The sequence below is a fragment of the Pleurodeles waltl genome, chromosome 7 (assembly GCF_031143425.1).
Source record: "Pleurodeles waltl isolate 20211129_DDA chromosome 7, aPleWal1.hap1.20221129, whole genome shotgun sequence".
Classification (NCBI taxonomy): Eukaryota; Metazoa; Chordata; class Amphibia; order Caudata; family Salamandridae; genus Pleurodeles; species Pleurodeles waltl.
This window is the reverse complement of record NC_090446.1, coordinates 285,809,060-285,830,115: the sequence shown is the minus strand read 5'-3', so window position 1 is coordinate 285,830,115 and position 21,056 is coordinate 285,809,060. Positions and strand designations below refer to the sequence as shown.

Genomic DNA, 21,056 nt, shown 5'->3' with positions numbered 1-21,056 from the left:
TTGGGCGCCCAGGCGCCATTAACATGACTCCTGTCTTAGCAAAGACAGGAGTCATGCCCCCTTGCCCAATGGCCATGCCCAGGGGACTTATGGCCCCTGGGCATGGTCATTGGGCATAGTGGCATGTAGGGGGGCACAAATCAGGCCCCCCTATGCCACAAAAAAAAAAAAAATAAAAATACTTACCTGAACTTACCTTAATGTCCCTGGGGTGGGTCCCTCCATCCTTGGGTGTCCTCCTGGGGTGGGCAAGGGTGGCAGGGGGTGCCCCTGGGGGCAGGGGAGGGCACCTCTGAGCTCATTCTGAGCCCACAGGTCCCTTAACGCCTGCCCTGACCCAGGCGTTAAAAAGAGGCGCAAATGCGTTTTTTTTTTACCCGCCCACTCCCGGGCGTCATTTTTGCCCGGGAGTATAAATACGACGCATATGCGTCGGAGTCATTTTTTTAGACGGGAACGCCTACCTTGCATATCATTAACGCAAGGAAGGTGTTCACGCAAAAAAATGACGCTAACTCCATGAACTTTGGCGCTAGACGCGTCTAACGCCAAAGTATAAATATGGAGTTAGTTTTGCGTCGAATTTGCGTCGAAAAAAACGACGCAAATTCGGCGCAAACGGAGGATAAATATGCCCCTGTATCTCTCGTTTGTTTGATCCATTTACTGGCAGCGTATGGGAAACTATAGTGTTTTGTTTATTTTAGTAAATAACCGTTCTTTTTAACGTTTCCTGGATTGTTGATGTTTCCTAGAACACTTGTCAGTGGTGCATGCTGTTACCTTTAGGGCTGCTAGTGGCAAGTACATGCTGCAGAATATAGAGAAAGGAGAGGCCGGAGGTCTCTAGTGCAGAAAGACAGGTATACTGTCCCCGTTTTAATTTAATATCAAAATGCGGTTTCTTACAAAATTACCTCATGAAGCCCGAGCTTGCTTCTGTATGTACATGGATGACACCCAGCCGACCTTTCGATTCTTTCATAACTCGCAGCACGGGGTCAAGTTGTACAGCGCACTCATCAGTTGCTTATTTCTCACTCGCTAGTGGTATGGTGCGTACTACACCTGGAGGTGTTGAGGGGACCGCAATGTAAAAACAAATGCATTACGTACACTCTGGGTATTACTCAAATCTATATTTTGAAAGCACCATTTTATTTTTAAAAGTTTTACGCACTTTGTAGCATTCTATCTTCTGCTGTGTATAACATAAGTTAAAAATAATTAATTACATATTCACCGTGCTTTTTGTCACAGGTTTGTCACAGGCTGTGACCTCGTAGCACTGAAAATGCTCACCAACCTAATTTTACAGCAACAACAAAAAATAACATTAATCACTTAGGCGAAACCTAATGCATTTATCAATGCTTGTTTCCTTTACTTTAGGGGACGATGTGTGCATGTCGAATGATTCAAAGAGGAAGGGGTATTTCCTGAATGAAAATGGAGTTATCTTTTGGCACATTACTGGATCTCCCAGACTTTGAGACTATGAACAGGTAAAATGCAAATGTCCATCCAAGGGTTCTTGCATAAGTCTGCATTATAACTTTAAACATGCATTAGCAAAGCTAATAGGTCAAAACCATGCAGGGTTTCTTTTTTTGCAAATACGCAATGTGGAAAAAAAGGCAAAACTATAAGAAACAGAAAGAAAGAAAGAAATGGCCAAGAAGCCAGGGAGTCCAGTCCTTTCAGTAAAGTGCACTCATTTTTCTGCCGGATCCGCTCCTGGTTTCCACCAAAATGCCTTCACTCAGAGTGTAAAACTGTCAATTGACGAAGTGGGCTCATTGCCTCATGCTCTATGCTGTGGTGGGCTAAAGCAAAAATGTTAGTGAGAATGCTCTTCCATTCTCTGGAAAGGCATATGGAGCCCAAGACACTACTACCCCACCCAACAACAATTCAGTTTGGAAAATGTGAAAACTGTGGCAACATGCAAATTCAAGAATGATAGACCTGGACCTGTATTGCTTATAATGTGCACTTTACCTGTTTGTGCCACGGTGCTCCTATAAACAGGTGATCTGAGTGTAAACATGGAAAGTACACCCTATTATGGTGAATACGCTGATCCAGGAGCAGCCACAAGCTGAAGCTGCCCTGGGGACTGATGAAGCAGAAAATGAAGGTTTTACATTTATTAACGCATAAACGTAGTGCTGCAATAATCATGTGTGACTTTAACCGAACTAATAAAGATTGTACGGGGACAAAATGTGCCCTTAGAGTAGTTTACCAACATTTATAAGCGTGCTTTATATAACGTGGAGTATTAGAATTGCACTAATCCGACATAATCATAAACGTGTGCTACGATTTGCTTGTTTGAAATGTTTTAGCTTAGCATTACTTTAGCGGAGGCTTTGGCCTAGTTGCCTGGTCTCACGGTCTAGATGCTCGTATTTTTCCAATGTGCTATTAAACGTGTATTTTTGCTTGAAGCTGTACTTTTCCACTGAGATCGTTCACATGCTTATCTTAAAGTTTCGTGCCAGCTTGGCATATTTTCTCTTTACTCCAAGGTCGATCTGCAGGTGCGGACAATGGAGGCTCTGAAAGTGAGCTAATTGGTATAAAATGTTGCAACTTGCGTACCCATCTCCAAGGATAATGTATGCTTAAGTAAAAGCTTGAGAACTGTCGTTTTTGATTGGACAATTTGAAGCTAACCTATGAACCCTCCAATGGAAGACCCTACTGGATTTGAACTGTTGTCTATAAAAACCAGGTGCACGAGAAGAAATTAGGCCATTGCAGCCATTATTGGACATCCCGCCATTTTGTAGACTTCGTAGCTATTATGGCCCACTTTGCTGCGACGCCATTTTGAAAGAGACTTTGATGCTTTCTCTAATCGAGAGAAAGAGACTTAAATGATTCTGGCCCTAGAGACTTTAACTTTGATTTGTCCCTTTGCATGAAGTAGTAGTTTTACCTTGCCGCCGTGAGGCAATTGCCCCGTCCACCTTGCCCCTTTGCCCCGTCCCATGCCGGTCGAAACGGTGCCCATGCTGATCGAGAAACGGTACCTGTGAGACGAAGACTTCCTTGTATGCTGATCGTAATTGGTAAATATGAAAGGAAATTGTACAATTGCATTGTGTTTCTTTTAGGTAACCAACTGCTGATTTTTGACAAGATCCCTAGTTAGGAGTTTTTACTAAATTAATGTTGCTAAATTGTTTTTGCATGAAGTCCCACATGCCGATGCTAATTTGAGGTTAGATGAGGATTCCTTTTGTTGCACGATGCAATTTGAGACCTTGTTATGCTGACTAAATGTATGCAATTAGTTCATTACAGATTATAGTATTAGTGATTTGCATTGCTATTATCGAATGCCTTGTTATTCAAATGCTGCATAGATTGCACTTGTTTCGCCGCTATGGACAGCTATTAATGTTCATTTACGTTTATCATTTGGTGTTGAGACACATTTATATTGTGCTAGCTTTGTTAATATAGGGAAATAAATTCACTAACTTTGCAATAAACTGGTGTGGTTATTCCTGACTGAAAGGTCAGGGTTCGCCGAAATGTATTCTGGATTAATTGTTAAGTGTTATGTTGATCAGGGTATTGCTTATGTTCGTTATTGATTATTGATTTGATTAAGGTGACCGATTAAGAGTACGGAGAGTCCCACTTAGTCAAAAGATTCATCGGCCTAAAGAGCGTCCGAATACAGGTAAAATTACTAGCACGGACCGCTCTATGAGTAGATGGTAGCAGAGGACGGTTTCGTCTTTTGGGACCCTGTACTCCTAGAGTACATGGTGTTGAATTAACGGGTACGCATTTTGAGACCCCACTCGAGAAGTTGAATTAGATTTTTCTTGGATAAAACTGATTGGGAAAATGATGATGGGCTAGGTCCACCGCGACTTTCCCGGGATCTCGGAGCTTGCGAATGGAGAGAACGGAGGTGTGGGATCGGCGTTGGCGGTACTAGTGATGGTATGAGTGAAGTTAGGGTTTTGCGCTTGCACAGCTTATTGCCGCAGGGTGTGTGAAAAGGTTGCGAGGATTTTTTTCTTTTTAGAGGATAGCGGAGGTGCGACTCCGAGTGTAGAAGTAGAGAAGTCGTCGAACTTCATAGAAATAGCAGAGGTGCGACTCCGAGTGTGAGAGTAGGGAAGTCGTCGAACTTCATGTGCGTGTGGCGCTTTGTGCATAAAAAGGTCCACGTGGTTGTTGTTGTTGAGACGGGCCCTGCGAGGTCAAGAGACTCCGGAGTATGTTGATCTATGTTGTGGTCTGGGCGGTTTAGTAGGTTGATCGGGCGTGGTCAACGAGTCGGTACGTGTGTAAGGGAGTGAAAGAAACTTCGACTTCGGGCTTTGACAAGATTCTAAGTGCACTAGAATAGATCATTGACAAGTTGAGAGTAGGTCTGCGGGTCAGATTTGCTTGCGAACGTGGGGACCGAGAAAGACGGAATAACTGCCGAGGCTAGTGAAAAGTCCCTAAGGTCCTGAAGCGACTGTGTTACCCTTCCTGTAGTAAACCGACAGATCTGTTTTATTTTTTGGTAGCTCGCGATACATGCAAGAAGTTGTTACGAAAAGAGCTGAGTGAAGGAGGACTAGCCGCGAGGCTTTGTCAGCCGCAGTGTGTGTGAGTGTGACGTCACTAGGAGCAGCGCTGGGATAGGTTGGTTGTAGAGAAGGGTCGCGCACGGATTGGACGCAGTCCGTGGGGCTCGATTGGAAGGGGAAAGGCAAGCGAAGAGTATTCCGGGAATAAAAGTCACCTATTGATTACAAACTTTGTGAAATAAAAGACGAGAAAATGAAATTCTTTAAAGCATTCAGGAGTGCGATGAAGGGGGAATCTTACATTAAAGCGAGTGTAGGAGAGGAGACGCCGCCCGAAGGCACACCGGCTTACATTGTAATGGAGGAAAAAGGGGTAGCCCCGTGCCTTTGGCTAAAGCAATGGCACAAGCTGACAGAGAAACATGGGAGCGTAGCGTTCCCGATCCATGGGACGTTCAATATAAGGATTCTAGAGAATTTGAGATTCACGATGTACGACATGAAGGTACCTCCAAGGCCAGCACAGTTTGAGGCTCTAGCAATTTGGCAACTAATGGCTAGACAGCAGCAGCAAAATAAGTTCGAGACTAGGATAAGGAAGGTAGAAAAGACACTAGCGGACGCTAGGTGGGATAATGCACAGAAGGTGTGGAGGTCAGATGTACTGCAGGGGATAAAATTGTTTCCCGCAATTACTAAGGAGGAAGAGGAGACAGGTAAGAAAGCTACCTGTAAGACAAACAGGAAGTGTTCCAAGGATAGAGAGGACGAGGAAAAGTTGAGAAGAGAAGAGGAGTTAGAGGATGAGGAGCTAATAATGCAATTGCTGAACGACCGTCCCACACCTTATGCAGAGAGTGGACAAGGTCCAAGTACCAGTTCTGCCCCTCCGGCACCGGTACAGAACAGTGAAACTCAGAGTTCAGGAGCATCATCGGGGTCTAAGGACCCGAGTTTACTGTTCACCCCGCAGATACCGCAGGTTAGGAGAATATATCCATATGTGCCCATGTTGAAACCAGCAGAAAATTATCAGCCGCAGATGCCAGGGTACTACAGCAGCGACAATAGTACGGGAATGATTCTAGATCCAGCCGCAAAGGGAGGACAGAATGGTCACAACCCGACATTGGCACAAGCTGAATCAACTCAGTTTTTGATGCCTCAAAAGCAGATGCAGGGGGGAAACGCACATGCTCAGATGACGGGGAGTCAGATGGGCATGCCGGCAATGATGACCCATGGTGTGGGAATGAACATGCCTCAGAACATGGGGAATGGACAAAACCCAGATGCGATATCGCTACCCATTACTGTAGGTCCACCGGTACCTTTGTACAGTCGGCCTAATGTAGGTATGAGCGGTCAGGGATCAATGCTGCAGAATGGGACAGAGAGGAGGTGCATAGAAAACACTCCAGGGATAACTCCGATAGCGGCTCAGCCAACAGGATCTGGGACCTTGATGGAGTTTAGTCCCGTATGTGCTCAGTCAACACTGGTGAGGTCGAGTCCCCCACTGATAATACCTCTGTCATCGAACACTGAAAAGTTGCCACAACCATCAATGGCAGTCGATGTGAACGCTACACTGATGGGGTTGAATGCGCAACAGCTGACACAGTGGTTCAACAGTTTGAATTCCACACAAAGCTCAGACAGTGGGAAGGGAGAAGATTATATGAATAGGATGAGGTTGAACATGGAAGCACAAGAATTGGTGGAAGGGACTATGGGTGTGAATAGGTTAGAGTCCTACTTGGAAGAAGAGCTGAGGTATCTATGTCCCAGGATTACAAAAGAAGTGAACAAGGTACATAAAAGCTTGCAAGAAATAGCTGACAAAAACGGGGTTGACATAGACAAGACAAAACACTTGAGCAGGAGCTATAGATTGGATTTTGGGACCACAGATTTTGAACAGATGAGGTCAGCAGGCATGAAGGCGCACCTTAGAGAATTGTTGCAGAGTGCACAAGTGTGGAGGTGTTTAGACAAGTGGGAAAGCAGGTGGGTAAAGAGAAAGGAAAAGAGGAGGGACAGTGCTACAGAGCATAATGCGAAAAGACCACAGAGTAGCGAGACAGTAACCATGTTACCAATGAGGGAGACAGCAGGGGGAAAATTAATACATGTACCATGGCACAGAAGCGACATTCAGTCTTTTACGGATGATTTTCCCAAACTAAGAGAGAAACCGATTGAATGGTATCAACAGACTGATAGGTTTGTAAAGCTTGCAAAATGTCTCTGGGAAGATCTGAACACTCTCTTTGAGATTGTGGTTCCGGCAGATTTGTGGGAGGATTGCAAAAGAGCTGTAGGTTGGCCGACGAGTGAACCAGAGAGAGACAGGGAGACGGGTGCACCATCACCTATGGTGATGAGCCTGTACTACAAGGTGATTGAGCATTTGAAGACGAAGGTGGCCGCGAAAAATGTGGATTGGCAGAAGATCGATCGAACTGCCCAAGAGGCTAAAGAGTCGATCCATAGTTACTATGAGAGGTTGTTAAAGGCGTTTAAGAACTACATTGGCACAGAGACAATAGAGGCGAAGGACATGCTTCATTTTGTGTTCAGATTTGTGGAAGGGCTGAGACCAGAGATAAGCCAGATGATAAAGTCGCATTTGATTTGTTGGCAGTCGAAACCGATTGATGAGGTGTTGAATTATGCGAAATACTGTAGCGACGAAATTGAAGTGAAACAGAAAAGGTTGAAAGAGAAGGTGATGATGATGCAGCTTAAGGCAGCTCAGACAGGTCTGCAAGGTTTGCAAGGGATGCAAGGGTTCCAACAGCAGGTGCCGCAAACACAGCCGCAGTTGCAGGGAAACATGGCGTTTCAGCCACAGGCCAGAGGCAGAGGCAGAGGAGGTTTTGCGAATAATGGTCCGGATTTGAATACTGTTGTGACTGGTGTGCAGGCAATGAAGAAGGTGATGCCGTGTCACGTGTGCGGAATTGTCGGTCATTGGAAACGCGAGTGCCCGATGGTGGTGCAGGAAGGTGTAGGTGCAGGTGCAGGTGTTGGTCAGCAAAACAATGATGTCAATGCATTTCAGACAATGAGGGGACCGAAAATGAGAAGTCCAAACCCAAATTTTCAGACCGTAAATCAGTTGCAGGGGTTACAGCCCATGCAGCCGCAGCAGATGCAGATGCCTCGTATGCAGATGACGCAAATGCAGCTGATGCAACAGCAGTTACCCATGGTACCTAATCAGCAAATGCAAATACCTTTGGCACCAATGAGTCAGCAGCAAGTGATGTTTCCTCCACAGGTCTCGGGTCAGGTAATGAGTACAAATGGCACAGTACAACAGTTCCCATTATACAGTGAGAGTGGAATAAACGATGTATGGGAGAGTGAAAGCTCAGAAGAAAAAGGAGATTGTGTGCTTGCAGCATCCTTGGAAGTTGATCAAAAGGGTCCGTACGTAGAGGGAAGAGTAATGGGTCATCGTGTTTCATTCTTGGTTGACACAGGAGCCACACGTTCAACTGTTAAGAGCAGTGAAGTACCAAATTTGCCACTCTCAGGGAGGACAGTTCAAGTGGTGGGAGTAGCAAACAGGCACCTGACGAACCCAATAACAGATCCGGTACCAGTCAGCATCGGTACCTATCAAGGGGTGCATCAGTTTGTGGTATGTGACTCAAGCCCGATAGCACTGTTAGGGAGAGACCTATTGTGCAAATTGGGTTGTTCGATCATCTGTTCGAACGAGGGAATAACAATCCAGACGAGCAGTGATGGGGAAGAAGAGGACAGTGTAGAGGGGGATGAGATGGAAACTGTCGATGAAGAGTATCCTCTGATTTGCCTTTTCCCGATGATAACTGAAGAAGATATTCCAGCCGAATTACGGGAAACAGTCGGAAAGGAAGTGTGGGACATGACAGGGAAAGAGGTGGGATTGATAAAAGGAGTGGAACCAGTGAAAGTGACTGTAAAGCCCAATGCAATCTTTCCCCAGACCCCACAATACCACATGGCACAAGACACCCTCATGAAAGTTGCCCAACTTATTGACGGATTTGTAAAGCAGGGAGTACTGAAAGAAGTGTTAAGCAGTCCATGTAATTCACCAATAATGGGACTAATAAAGCCAAGTGGAAAGGTCCGACTTGTGCAGGACTTGAGGAAAATAAATGACATCATAGTCAAATGTTGCCCTGTCGTACCAAATCCAGCTGTGATAATGTTTCAAGTCCCTTGCGATGCCGAGTGGTTCTCAGTCATCGACTTGTCACAAGCATTCTTTTCTGTGCCCCTTCATGAGGACAGCCAATTCCTCTTTTGTTTCAAATTCCTAGACAGAGTGTACAGTTGGTGTCGAATTCCTCAAGGGTTCTCTGAGTCACCGTCAATTTTCAATCAGATTCTAAAGAAAGATTTGGAAGCATTAGAATTGCCATTCGAGTCAACCCTAGTACAGTACATTGATGACTTACTGGTCGCGTCAAAGACAGAAAGTGGCTGCACAGCCGATACCATTGCTCTGTTGAACCATTTGGGAAGGAATGGACACAAGGTGTCTCCTTCCAAATTGCAGTTCTGTCAGAAGAAAGTGAAATACTTGGGTCACCAGATAGAGAAAGGGTCACGGAGAATAATGAAGGAAAGAATAACAAGTGTACTTCAAATGAGTCCACCAAAGACAAGGAGGGAGGTGAGGAAGTTTTTGGGAATGGTGGGCTACTGTCGCCAGTGGATTCCCAACTTCTCGACCCTAGCAAAGCCTTTACTGAAGCTGACCCAGAAGGATGCCTTGGATCAAATTGAGCTGAAAGGAGATGAGATGGATGCTTTTATTGAATTAAAGGAATGCATGTGCAGGGCTCCAGCTTTAGGTATGCCTGATTACACAAAGCCTTTCACATTGTTTTGTCATGAGCGTGATGCATGTTCTTTGTCTGTCTTGACCCAAGCCCATGGTGGCGTAAACAGACCAGTAGCGTATTTTTCAGCTACTTTGGATCTGGTCGCAGCAGCACTCCCAGGGTGTTTGCGCGCCGTAGCAGCAGTTGGTATCAGCCTCACTCAGAGTGAAGGAATAGTGATGGGACACCCAGTAACAGTCATGGTCCCTCACTCAGTTGAGATACTTTTGACCCGCTCCCGAACGCAACACATGACCGGAGCAAGACTCACAAGGTATGAAACGATAATTCTGGGCTCACCGAATGTGCAGCTGAAAAGGTGCACTACGTTGAATCCAGCAACCTTGCTTCCTGGTGAAAATGCTGAAATTGAGAACGCTGAAGACGTCGAGCATGACTGCCTTCAGGTGACTGAATTTTGCACAAAACCTCGACCTGACATTAAGGATACTAAACTTGATGAAAATGACCAAATTGTTTTCGTTGATGGTTCATGTCTAAGAGATGGGATGGGGATTTTGAAAGCAGGATATGCTGTATGTACTGTAACAGGTGTCTTGGAAGCGGGATGGCTTCAAGGAGTCTATTCTGCACAAGTAGCAGAACTTGTAGCCCTTACAAGAGCATGTAAACTGTCTGCATTGATGAAAGTCACCATTTACACTGATAGTCAGTACGGGTTTGGAATTGTGCACGACTTTGGACAACTATGGTCACAGAGAGGTTTCCTGACTTCTTCAGGATCCCCAGTGAAAAACGGGGAGAGAATAAGGGAATTGTTACACGCCATTCTAATGCCAGCCGAAGTTGCAGTGGTAAAGTGCAGTGCTCATACAAAGGGACAGGACTATGTTTCTCTGGGAAATGCATATGCGGATCAAGTCACAAGATTTTGTGCCTTGAACTGTATATTACTCAGGGATGAATGGAATTCGATAAGTGAACCAGAACTCGAACCAGCTGAAGCATTTGCCTTAAAGGTCGTAGATACAATAGATGAACTAAAAGCATTGCAGAATAACGTCAGGGAGGATGAGAGAGATTCCTGGATTAAATCACAATGTATAAAGAGACCAGATGAGTTATGGGTTTCAAATGAGGGAAAATTTGTTTTGCAAACAGTCTCTTATCACAGCTTGCGCGGTTCTATCATGGGCAAGCTCACCTAGGGAGAGATGCCATGATAAGATTGTTCAAAACTGATTGGTTTAACCCCAGATTTCGTCAAGCTGCAGAAGCAGTTTGCCATCGATGTGTCACTTGCCAGCAGATGAACCCAGGAAAGGGAACAGTTGTGAACGCCAGCCACATTGGCAGGGCCAGTGGCCCATTTAGTCGAATGCAAATGGACTTCATTGAGATGCCTGTGCATGGGGGTTTGAAGTATGTGTTGGTGATTGTGTGCATTTTTAGTCACTGGATTGAGGCATACCCCACACGTAGAAATGACAGCCTTACAGTTGCAAAGCTATTGTTGAGGGAGTTAATACCACGTTTCGGATTCCCGATCTCTTTAGAATCAGATAGAGGAAGTCACTTTAATAACGAGGTGATAAAGTTACTCTGCGAAGCGCTGAACATTGAGCAAAAACTGCATTGTAGCTATCGCCCTGAAGCATCAGGATTGGTGGAGCAGATGAATGGTACACTGAAATCAAGAATGGCGAAAATATGTGCATCGACAAATCTGAAATGGCCTGACGCATTGCCCTTGGTGCTAATGTCAATGAGAAACACCCCTGATAGAAAGACTGGATTGTCTCCGCACAAAATTCTCATGGGCAGGGCTATGAGACTTCCTGCAGTTCCCGCAAAAGCGCTTTTGAATATTACAGATGATATGGTGTTAGACTACTGCAAGGGTCTGGCTGACGTGGTTCGCTCTTTCTCTCACCAGGTGGAAGCAACCACCTTGCCACTGATCCAAGGTCCAGGACACACACTGAAAGCAGGTGAATGGGTCGTGGTAAAGAAGCACGTGAGGAAGTCGTGTCTGGAACCCCGTTGGAAAGGCCCTTTCCAAGTGATCCTGACGACAACTACCGCTGTGAAGTGTGCGGGGGTTCCCAACTGGATCCACGCCAGTCACACAAAGAAGGTGTTGTGTCCCACAGATGAGGAAGTTGAAGCGCTAAAACTGCCAGTGCCTGATAAAACAGTGCTGAGTGCTGAAACAGAACAAAACCGAACTGAAAGAGAACAGGCAGAAGCAGGAGAGAGAGAGATATTATTGGAGGACGAAGAGACTAACTCACTTGGGGAAGACCAAGGAGAAAGTTCAGACAGCGACGAAGCAGCTGAAGGTGACAAAGAACCTGAAGCAGCTGAGGGTAGCAAAAAACCTGAAGCAGCTGAGGGTGACAAAGAACCTGAAGCAGCTGAAAGTGATAAAGAGCCTGAGGAAAGTAACGGTGACGAAGGGCTCGAAAAAGGTGAAAAAGCAGGAGAGCCTGATCAGAGGAGGGCTTTCCCAGAAGCAGACGATACAGAAAAAGAAAAGGAGAACGTGATTGATTCCCCAGAAGGAGGGGACAAGGCAGAACAGAACGAAAAGGTTCAAGCTTCCTCAGAAAAGATCGCAGGTCCAACAAATGGACATGGTGCAAAGAGGAGACTAAGTATATCACCAGTAAAACAAAGGACTGGAGAAGGTTTGAACGACGGAGAAAGGCCAAAAGTGAAAGAGAAAAGAAAGGAAGTGTCTGTCGTGGTACCAACCTCAAGTGACGAAAAAGACTTGACAAAAGAGGAAAGTACCAGCGAGGCAGAATCGAAAAGAGAAGCAAAATTGAAAAGGAAAAGGATACCGAACAGAAGATATTCCGGTCCTGAATGGGCATATGTAGTCAATGACGATTGGACTGACGAGTTTGTATCTCTAAGCATCGAGAACGAAGAAGAAGAGATACCAATAGAAAAGAAAAGTTTTATGGACAGTGTTGATTGAAAGGGTGATAAATGACATTGCCTGCTACAATCTAAAGTGCTAAAACCAGCTGAGATATTGCTAAACCGGATGAGACATTTGCTAAACCGATAAAGACTGAGTTATTGCCGAATTGAGACAAATGCTGCTAACCGATAAGTGACTTGGCCTCTTGAAGAAGACGGTGTGAACATTGCGCTTGTTCAGCTTTGTAACTGAATTGCTAAATAGTTTTTTTATAGGTGCTTCTAGCTCTCTGATTCTATACAGATCATGACGCAAAACAATAGAAAGAAATATTGTAAATATGTGTGTATAGGCTTAATAATTGCATGTGTACTAATAATAATGGCAATTGTACTCGGAATGCATGGTAAGGGTGAGAATGAGAGGATTGATGCTTCTACTTTTGCTCCTGTTACTGTCACTGAACTAACCGCATTGAAAAGACTAGAATTAGATGAGAGGCTCTTGCATGATAAGAAAGAACTTTCGTATAATGTTTTCTATCGCTTGCTAACAGAATATGTTGAGACTATGGATGCGAAAGATTGTTATGTGTGTACACAGATACCGACATCAGTAAAGGAAGGGGTGACTTATCACCACATGCCTCTTACCCACGGGATTACATGTAGTATAGTAATGTCTAGATTTTATGGTCAAACTAACATACAGTATTTTTATTCGAATTATGATGTTACCTTTGCATATGTTCCTATAATAGCGCAGCTAAGCCAGATTGCTAAGGATTGGGATGCTAAAATAATGAGGGAATTTTTCGAGCCAATGCAACCTTTTGAAACGGCTCACGCTCATAGGGAAAATCTTACCTGCTCGCTCTCTGCAGTAGAAATAAGCTTTTTAGATCGCACAGATGATAGAAGGGCACAAATGAATGCGAAATTAGAAAAAGAGCTACATAAGAGAACTTCAGTAGATAATTATGATTTTGCTGCAATAAAGACACAAGGGAGAATAGCTTTAGATGCTTGGCATGTAGGGAAATTTTGTATATATCGAGGTGAATCTTATTATGATAACATTTTTGTAGGAGCGAGTGAGTGTAAACATACGTTTATCTTTAAGGCCAAATGGACATTCATGATGAACGGACTTGACCCTGTCATTCCAGGTGTATATTACATTTGTGGGTATAATGCCTATTATCGTCTTCCAAAGGGATGGTGGGGAAGATGTTATTTGGGTATAGTGTTCCCAAAGGTTTATCAACTGGATGACCTATCGATGATTCAAAAGACATCTGGATCCCATCGTATCCAGAAAAGAGAGACCGCAGCTGCTGTGGTAGGAGATATATTTGGAGCCATGATTCCTTCATTAGGAGTCGTGTTGAATTCCATCAAAATAAGAAAGTTGTCTACTATAGTGGATAACATGTTGACAAAGTTTTCAGGTGCTGTAATCCTGATAGATGCTGAACTTGCAGCGGAAAGAGCTATGACTCTTCAAAACAGGCTTGCCTTAGACATTCTTTTAGCAAAGGATGGCGGCGTTTGCAAAATGCTTGGTGCACGACACTGTTGTATTTATATTCCCGACAATAGTGTGAAGATTAAAACTATGCTTGCTAATCTAACAAAAGAGAGTGCAGATTTGAAGGAACTGAAAGAACCAGGAGTGTGGGAGAAGGTTGGAAAAGGACTTGCTTCAGTGGGAAATTGGATTGGTGGAATTTGGAATGGGATACTGCTAAAAATAATAGAGGGAATTATGATAGTTATAATTTGCGTATTTGGAATTTGGGGAATAAAGAGGGGAATAATAATGATTATGGAAAGAATTAAAAGAAGGAAGGAAGAGAAAATTATGAAAAGAATGGCAGAAGAATACAAAGAGAAAACTAGGGGAATTAAAAGGAAAAGAGAACTGACAGAATTTTAATGGAATAAAATTTGTGGGCATGGTTTGGTGTGATGACAAGTAGTCATCAGAGGAGGGATTGATGAAGCAGAAAATGAAGGTTTTACATTTATTAACGCATAAACGTAGTGCTGCAATAATCATGTGTGACTTTAACCGAACTAATAAAGATTGTACGGGGACAAAATGTGCCCTTACAGTAGTTTACCAACATTTATAAGCGTGCTTTATATAACGTGGAGTATTAGAATTGCACTAATCCGACATAATCATAAACGTGTGCTACGATTTGCTTGTTTGAAATGTTTTAGCTTAGCATTACTTTAGCGGAGGCTTTGGCCTAGTTGCCTGGTCTCACGGTCTACATGCTCGTATTTTTCCAATGTGCTATTAAACGTGTATTTTTGCTTGAAGCTGTACTTTTCCACTGAGATCGTTCACATGCTTATCTTAAAGTTTCGTGCCAGCTTGGCATATTTTCTCTTTACTCCAAGGTCGATCTGCAGGTGCGGACAATGGAGGCTCTGAAAGTGAGCTAATTGGTATAAAATGTTGCAACTTGCGTACCCATCTCCAAGGATAATGTATGCTTAAGTAAAAGCTTGAGAACTGTCGTTTTTGATTGGACAATTTGAAGCTAACCTATGAACCCTCCAATGGAAGACCCTACTGGATTTGAACTGTTGTCTATAAAAACCAGGTGCACGAGAAGAAATTAGGCCATTGCAGCCATTATTGGACATCCCGCCATTTTGTAGACTTCGTAGCTATTATGGCCCACTTTGCTGAGACGCCATTTTGAAAGAGACTTTGATGCTTTCTCTAATCGAGAGAAAGAGACTTAAATGATTCTGGCCCTAGAGACTTTAACTTTGATTTGTCCCTTTGCATGAAGTAGTAGTTTTACCTTGCCGCCGTGAGGCAATTGCCCCGTCCACCTTGCCCCTTTGCCCCATCCCATGCCGGTCGAAACGGTGCCCATGCTGATCGAGAAACGGTACCTGTGAGACGAAGACTTCCTTGTATGCTGATCGTAATTGGTAAATATGAAAGGAAATTGTACAATTGCATTGTGTTTCTTTTAGGTAACCAACTGCTGATTTTTGACAAGATCCCTAGTTAGGAGTTTTTACTAAATTAATGTTGCTAAATTGTTTTTGCATGAAGTCCCACATGCCGATGCTAATTTGAGGTTAGATGAGGATTCCTTTTGTTGCACGATGCAATTTGAGACCTTGTTATGCTGACTAAATGTATGCAATTAGTTCATTACAGATTATAGTATTAGTGATTTGCATTGCTATTATCGAATGCCTTGTAGATTGCACTTGTTTCGCCGCTATGGACAGCTATTAATGTTCATTTACGTTTATCATTTGGTGTTGAGACACATTTATATTGTGCTAGCTTTGTTAATATAGGGAAATAAATTCACTAACTTTGCAATAAACTGGTGTGGTTATTCCTGACTGAAAGGTCAGGGTTCGCCGAAATGTATTCTGGATTAATTGTTAAGTGTTATGTTGATCAGGGTATTGCTTATGTTCGTTATTGATTATTGATTTGATTAAGGTGACCGATTAAGAGTACGGAGAGTCCCACTTAGTCAAAAGATTCATCGGCCTAAAGAGCGTCCGAATACAGGTAAAATTACTAGCACGGACCGCTCTATCAGGACAGTGCATTCAGTGAAATATGGAGCTGGCTGCTTTAATCATCTGCTCTATGCTTCACAGTATAGACGGCACCCACCTGTACTTTGAAGAGGGGATAGAGATCTCCGTGCAGACAGGTGCAGGTAATGACTGCACCCTCCTGCAAGAGGATGCCTAGGTGGTCATTGGGACCACCTTAGGCACCTCCAGAGGACAGCCTCCAGGAGGTGCACTGACATTGCACTACCTTTTGGGGGTACACTGTCAGTGCACCTCCTAAAGGTCTGTGTATGTCTGTGCCCACCTCTCTAATACAGTGGAGTCACTGAGGCAAGAAGATTCCCCCATTTGCATGGGGACACCACACCCTTCCATGCTAGCGATCATACCACACGCGTGCCAGTGCTATCAGTATTACCTAAGGGGCCTCATAACCCTCTGCAACCTCTTCGTAATACCACAGTGCACCAGGGGCACACAAAGCAGGTGCACCCACTTTTCGCATCTGGGGCACGATGTATAATAAGGCAGCAGGTGCAGAAGGTTATTTCATTAACACTAGCACGTATTGATTACTTACAGGATTCTCACCATGTTTTACCTGCTTTAAACATTTGGGCAAATAGCAATGCACACGCAATTTGCACATGGCCAAGACCCCATATGCAACTAGAGCGTGGACAAATAGCATCCATCTTGGAATCTCGTTTCAGGCAAAGGGAAGACACAGCCAGCTATTGTGAGACATGCCTTGGGGACATTTGAACTGGTTTACATTCACGTTGTGTTGCAGTATAATCGGGCTGTGAAGCTATTTGTGTGTCAAATAGGAGGTAGTGTAGACTTTCAAAGAGGAGAGTATCTGTGATGAGATAGATACCATTACAGCATCACATATGATAACAACACAGTGCTGGTAAATAAACTGATATTAACCTTTTCACTCTAGGAACAACCTAATGCTCTCAGACTTTACCATATTTTTGCAGTTTGACAAAGATATTCTGGAAATCTGCTTCAAAATTCTCGATCAAAGCCCAGAGTACAGAGAAAATGCGGCAGAACATGTTTCCAAGAGGAGCGACCCAAATTGCATAGGAAGGATGCTCAGCCCAATGGTAAGGCATAAGAGGGTTATTTATATAGTATAGCATGAGAAGACATATGCAACCTGAGAGATTCTTATTGTAAGGGTTGACCTTCACAAGGTCATGGTACCTGATGGATTATGTTGCCTAATAGTTTGTCAACGCTTTGGATAATGGACTCATTAAAAGTAGCCCTGTATGTTGAGGTGGTGATACTACATCTGGTATTACATATTCTGGGGGGTATTGGTGTCATTAGTCCCTGTGTTTTTAGGGAAGTACGAGTTCAGATAGTAATCTGCAGAAATTGTTTTTTCTGCACTGATTCTCGCATGTAATAGTGCAATTCCAGACATTTTTTCGAGTACGTTTTCCTCATATGACTTAGATGATTTGTTTGTTGATAAAAGGAAATATGGGCAAAGCTTGTACGTCTAATCTACGAGAGCTATAGGATTTGTCAATGTTTTGTACACCTGCGATACAGCAGTATAACTGTTGTGCACAGCGGCAAAAACGAATAAAATAATGGTACGACACGCCCAGAGCGCATGTGTTTTTGTACTGGGTGCGTCATAGCGCTTTTTTCAAATTTATTTTTAGATATTTGCTCTACTGAAGCAATACAGAGGAAGTATATTTGCTCTACTGAAGCAATACAGATGAAGGGAGGGTGGGTGAATGGGGGTAGAGGGAAGGACATCAAGGGAGGGAGAGGACAGTGGTGGGATGCTGGAAGGAGCTGTGACAACCAACGGAAAACAGAGGGTGCTCAAAACGGCCAGGGAGCAACCGCACGGACAACTGAAGGTCAGCAGGGAGATCTGGGGATAGCCACATGGACAGTGGACGGTCAGAGGCAAGGCTCCTGGAAAGCTCACGGACAGTTAAGGTTAAGCAGTCTGACAAGAGACGGTGGGTAGGAGGAGCAGGGGGCAAGCACACAGACAACAGAGGGTTGTCATAAGCTGCTGGGAGAAACCAGACTGACAATGGTGAGGGGAAGGGAGCAACCACGTGGGCAACAGAGGTTGGCTGAGAGGGCCTGGGGTCAACCAGACAGACAATAGAGGTAATTCAAGAGGAGCTGGGGGCAGGCATAAGGACAACAGCAGGTGGGAGAGAGGGGTTGGAGCAAGCCGATGGACAACAGAGTCAGTGGGAGGGGCTGGGGAAATCACATGGACAATTGAGATGGGTGGGGCAACTACATGGACAATGGAGAGGTTGACCGGAAAGGCTGGGAATAACAGATAGACAATGTACAGTAGTCAGGAGGACCTCGCGATAAGCACAGGGACAATGAAGGGTGGCCAGGAGGGACTGGGGAAAGCAGATGGATAACAGATGGTCACATGAGGGGGTTGAGGTGAGCGAGGGTGACTGGGAGGGGCTGGGGCAAGCAGATGGACATCACAGGGTGATTTATAGGGGCTGGGATTAGGCAGATGGACAACAGAGGGTTACCGGGAGGGTCTGGCAGCAAGCACGTGCACAACAAAGGGTGGGTGGTAGTAGCTGAGGTAGCACTTAGACAACAAAGGGGTGCTGGGGCTGGGACAGGCTCAAAGACAACAGATGGGACAGGGGGAGGTACATGGAGAGGGGAGAAGTACATGAGGGGACAGCTAAAAATCACATGCATTCCCATTGAGTGCTTAAAGAAAGATAACAAAGTAGTGCCTGAAAAAATGAGCAGTGGAAGGAAAAAGTAATGCATCCATGCTCCAGGGGAAGGTCAAACACAAAAATAAGAGGGAAGCCTATGAAAGTTACTGAATAAGGAGCAAGCAAATGAGTGTGACATTTATACCAACCAATTGTAAGCAATGGGTGGCCTCTAAGTCCCCTTAAAGGGAACTATAGGTCTGGCAAGAAACAGTGCATTCTCGGTGATAGGAGAGATCTACAATTGCAGGCATTCGGTACACTTGTAATCATTTGTTTTCCATTTTTGCACGCAACTAAATCTCTGGGTCTCTCTAATGAGGACCTGGATTTAGAGAATCGAGACTGGTATTGCACAAGAAAGTGCTCAACTCTTGTATGTATAGGCATATTACAACTTCCTAACCTGGCATTCAGGGCATATGTATATTCAAGATCTACATAAGCTTACGGATTATACCTACATGCTTTCTTACGTTCCACAGTCCACTAGATCCCTTAATTTAAACTGAGAGAAAGAATATCCTTTCACAAATAACAATTGAATGAGCTGTTCTCTGTGTTTTGAGCCTGATGTAAAGGTGAGGGAAACCGTGAATAAAGCATGCAAGTATTAGCAGCATGAGGGAGGACCTGGTGGTAAGTGTCCAAGCAAACGTCAGAGAGAGCACAATATGTGAAAATGCGGTACTAGCGGTAAGTGCTAAAAAGAAGTGCACATTCTATTTGTACCGGTTGTGACAGAGACCTGTCAAAATGTTTTCCTGATAGCATTGCTTCACTGCATGTGCCACTAACTCCAGTTTTTCCATATACTGATTCTGCCTGCAGCTGCGCTTTATAATAGAAGCTGGCATAGCTTTACAAAGCATGTGAGACAGTGTCTGTGATGCTTAGACCATTTCAGTTACCAGCTTGTCAGTACCTTGGAACTAGGGCCTGGCCAGAGACAGACATTCAGCCCGAAACAGGCTGGCTAAAACACTTTACACTCAGTTGACCACCAGAATATTGAGTTTTTCACATCGACATACAAAGCTATTCACTTTGGAATATAGAGTACCTATATATCATCAGGTAGGTGTATAGAGTTAAATACAGATTTACTATTTTTAAATCTGCATAATTTAATAATATTTATATACATTCGAGGTACATAGATGTAGAGGTACGCACAGTAAAGCTATACTTAACAGCACATTAGTACTATGATGATATAGTGATTTTCAGTACTTTGCAGTCAATACTTTGGTATTTGGCTATTAGTGAAGTTGATATGTCAATGTACAACCCCTCATATACTGGTCAACGTATGTTAAGATATGTCAATGAAATGATACATGGTGCTCTGATCCGGAAAACATGTTGCCTCTTTCTTCACAGATCAACGACCAGGACAAGGGTGTACTGGTTGGAAGATGGAGCAGAAGCTATGCAGATGGGGTTGTGCCCACAAAGTAGAACTCCAGCACTGCCATCCTCCACCAGTGGGCTGAGTCTGGACCAGTTAAATACGCACAATGCTGGGTCTTCGCAGGAGTTCTGGTCACAGGTACATATTAAACAATACCTATGGAGCGTGGTGTCATTCTAGGGTGTGTGAAGTCAATGGACCATAGAATAACAAATGGGGACAATATAGTACTTCTAAAAAAGTTAGTAAATGTGTGTGATATTGCCTGGCTTGGGGAAGTACTAAGTCGGAAAGCACCCGATTGACTTGGTAGAAGGAGACCTCCGTGCTGCATCCAGTTCCCAGAAGTTCCCAGAGAAAATGCAGTCACTCATTCTTTATCTTTGGTATTAGATAAAGGCTACCTTTAATGCAATCAAATGGCCTGGATTGTACTTGCCAGTGTGTTAGTTCTGCACTGCACCTGGGTTGGTGATGATGTTGTTAGATTAAACCAACACACAGCCAAGATTCGGAGTAGTATTTTGATTGAACCCTATTCATACAGACGGGAACATATAAATGGCATTAAATGACTCACAGTAAAGAGTGCATATAAACAAGGTAGTTGACTCGTTCAGAGATAGAGATGAAGCGGATTTGTTGCTGCTCTGCATTCTTAAAATATAAGAGCTGTTTTATCAGGTCTCCCCACATTACATCGGCTAAAGTAGATGTTTTCTTAGACTGAGTAGTTCAAGATGCAAGATATACTATATTACTAGCCAGTGTAGAGCCTTGACTGGACTTGATGCTTCAGCAGAGCTTCGCAGGTAGATCGATCTGCAGGAGAAGCTTTGTCAAACTACCAGAAAGCCATCAACAGTGATGGGTTACAAAAGAATGGCAACTAAAACAAGCAATGGCAAAGAAACACCAGACCTATTAACTTTGCTAATGCTTCATTTTTATTTCTTTTTCACAATTTGGACCTTGTAAACAT

General features: G+C 44.0%; 1 long non-coding RNA gene across 1 annotated transcript in view; it reads left to right on the top strand.

The window, feature by feature from the left end:
* Positions 1-20,206, top strand: part of LOC138247245 (uncharacterized) — a 108,466-nt gene extending 88,260 nt beyond the window's left edge. Inside the window, exons 2-4 of the long non-coding RNA XR_011194385.1 lie at positions 1,393-1,505; positions 16,894-17,022; positions 20,044-20,206. This is a non-coding gene — a long non-coding RNA (uncharacterized lncRNA). The remainder of the gene's footprint in view (positions 1-1,392; positions 1,506-16,893; positions 17,023-20,043) is intronic.
* The last annotated feature ends 850 nt before the right edge of the window (positions 20,207-21,056 follow it).